This window comes from Gossypium hirsutum, chromosome A02 (assembly GCF_007990345.1).
Source record: "Gossypium hirsutum isolate 1008001.06 chromosome A02, Gossypium_hirsutum_v2.1, whole genome shotgun sequence".
NCBI lineage: Eukaryota > Viridiplantae > Streptophyta > Magnoliopsida > Malvales > Malvaceae > Gossypium > Gossypium hirsutum.
The window spans coordinates 5832126-5835501 of NC_053425.1; the positions used below are offsets into that span (position 1 = coordinate 5832126).

Here is a 3376-nt window from a genome sequence, read left to right on the forward strand (position 1 = left end):
TAGAAAAAGTATTTTTAAAGAGTGTCGTGAAAAAATATAATTTGTTAATTTTATATGTTTGACATTACTTCAAAAATAATAGTTTAAGGTTAAAATATTCATTTGAAACATGATATTGAAAGGTAAAAGAATCTATATAATAACAATTACTATTAAATTAATATTCTGAAGGATATTTTAAGTAATTTAATTTAAGTATATAAACAATGTATTATACATTAATTTTATGTATGCATAATACATGATTAATAGTGAAATTTAATAAAAAAATTAACTGCTACTGTATAGTTAAAATTAAAATTAAAAAATTAAAAAATATAAAAATTAAAATAGATCAATTTAAAAAATAAGTAAAATACAAAAATTAATAGCAAAATTTCAACAAAATATAGAAACCCAACATTCCTCGTGGAATAACGGTGTGTTATCTGTTTGCAAATGGTTTTATTCGTTTTGGACATACATTAGGATGTATTAATTCAGTCCGATTTTTGTTTTAAAATTATAATATTTTAATTTTCTAAGAACTAAATCAATCTAAATAATCATATAGCTTAATTATTATTAAAAAATAATTATATGGCATAACGATATTTTTTAATTTAAATATTTAGTATACAAAGAATAATTTCCACTTTAATCTTCCCATTTTAAAATCAATTTAATTTTGTTCAACTTTTAATAATTTTTAGAATAAATTTATTGGCATGATTTTTTTTCCTTTTGAAATTAAAAATTATTTTTAAAAAAGAGCTAAAGCAATTTATTTAAAGTTAACATATAAATATAAATTTTTAGAATTCGAACTAAAATTGTAAATTTTATAAACATTGAATGTTAATTTTGTTGAATATTCTATATTTAGGATCAAATTGATATAATGTGTAAACAATAGAGGGAAAAATTTGTTATTAGACCAATAAAAAAGAACAAATAAGCTTTGATTGACCGAAATGTTTGATTTCGAAAAGTTTGAAGACTAAATCAAAATAATTAATAGTTCAGTGACCAAAATAGACCAAATGCAGTAATGTAATGACCATTTTTAAATTTACCCCTTTTTTTACATAAATTAATGAGACCAATATAAATTAATTTTGTTTTTATTTAACCCATATATTGAAGAGGTTTGTAACAAAAAATTAATACGTGAGCGGCAAGATTTGAACCTGCGCGGACAGAGCCCACATGATTTCTAGTCATGCCCAATAACCACTCCGGCACGCCCACATTGGTGTGGACGTTTCTTCCTTATCTTTTTAATACCTTCTTCAGATATTTACTACATAGTGTATCAGTAATGCGGTTTTATATTTTGTTTTACTTTTTTTATGTTATATTATTTATTAAATACTACATCCAGTTTTTTTAAAATTTACTTATAAAATTAAAACAGTTTCATCAATGTGCCCAATAAAAAATATATTAATATTTACAAGTTTCTTTAGTTTAATATTAAAATAGCTAAAAGTATGTGGCAGATGTCTTATTTATAAGGTATCAAATTAGTTCATTTACGCTTAAATGTATTAATTTTATCCATGTACTATTAAAAAAGTCGAATAAAGTTAAATTGTGATAGAGTTGATATTTACTATTTAAAAAATAACATGAAAATTATTATTTTTCATTTGCAGTTTAACTTTAAATAAAAGATTCTATTTCCAAAACCATAAAATCTATAAAGCTATTAACTTTGTTAGACAGTAAAAGTTAACTCTACTAAAATTTGCCCTTAAATGATTTCTTTTAATAATATATAAATTAAATTAATCCATTTAATAAAAAAAAGGACTAAATTAATAAGATTTCTATAACATAGGGACCTTTCAACTACTTTCACGTATTAAAATACTATAACTCAAATATGTACCAATAATAAAAGTTGTCCACAATATAATATAATTGCAGAATTTTGAATTGAGGATGGTTGATTAGGATGCCGCTTGAGAAAGGAAAACATTATTTATCGGGTATAATGTTAAAATATGTTTTAAGTCCTTATATTCTTTATACATTTAAAATTTAGCCTTTCAATTTTTATTTTAAAGAAGTTAGTTTTTCTACTTTTTAAATTCAAAAACACAAATTTATTGTTATTTTTTAATATCAATATTTTTGGCCCTTCTAATATGTTTAAGTTTCAAATTTAATTAATATACTTTAATTTTTAATATAATTTGATCTCTATATTTTTTTAATGTTATTAATTAGTCCACTTGGCAAGTGTTTTTCTTTTTCTCTTTTTTGGATTTGCCTTTTTTTTAATATTATAAGATAATAGTCAAATTTCAATTGACCCTATAGTATGTTCAAACTTAAGGTTGAATCTATACACTTAAGTTTTTTTTTATTTAATTTGATTCATCTATTTTTATAATGTCATTATTTAGTCTAAATAGTCTAAATAGTTTTTTTTTATTTAATTTGATTCATCTATCTTAATTAATATTTTTAATATTATTTTTATTGTTATATGACTACCAAATGATTTTTTTTTATTTCAAATGTCACAACGGTGAGTTTAGTAGAAGAATTTTAATGGTGAATTTTAAATTCAAAAAGTGGAGAGACTAAATTTCAGAAAATAAAAGTAAGAGACTAAATTCTAAATGTACGAAGTGTATAAAGACTTAAAGCATACTTTAACCTTCAAATATTTACTCTATAATTTGATAAAACAATTAATGAATCCAATACAAAGTGTGAAAACCATACTAATTAATATAAATTTTAGGTTCAAAATTTTAATCTAATTTTTCAAAACATAGTGAAGGCTATATTCTAATTTTAAGTTAAATCAAAAGAATCAACAATGGTTAAAGTCTACTATTAGTCGTTGTATTATGTATTTTTTTTAGACTTTGTCTTTTAATTTAATTATTTTTAAGGTTAATTTGACATTGTTGTTGTGATTGGAAAAAGTGCGGTGAAAAAGTATAATTTGTTAATTTCATGTGTTCGATATTGTTGTCAAAAATTGTAATTGAAGATTAAAATGTCTATTTTAGACATGATATTAAAAAGTAAAAAATTAATTTAAAGGATATTTTAAGTAAATTAATTTAAGTATATAAACCATATATTATACAGTAGTAACATGATAACAATTCCTCGTCGAATAAAACAGTGTCATTTGTTTGCAAATGGTTTTATTCGATTTTTTTTTAAAATTATGATATTTTAATATTCTAAGAACTAAATCAATCTAAAATAATTAAACCCTAAATCCTAAATTAAATATAAATTTACTATTAAAATCAAATCTCAATTTTCTGGATTTTGTTAATTCACTAAATTTAGTCACCTTCTCAAAATAACTCAAAAGCCACCAAAATCTCAACCTGTTATTCACAAAATCAAAGCTAACTGTTTG

General features: G+C 21.3%; 1 non-coding gene across 1 annotated transcript; it reads right to left on the reverse strand.

Annotated features, from left to right (window-relative positions):
* Positions 1-1148: 1148 nt before the first annotated feature.
* TRNAS-AGA (transfer RNA serine (anticodon AGA)) lies at positions 1149-1230 on the reverse strand. The gene has a single exon. It is a non-coding gene; the product is annotated as a tRNA-Ser (tRNA).
* Between the last annotated feature and the right edge of the window lie 2146 nt (positions 1231-3376).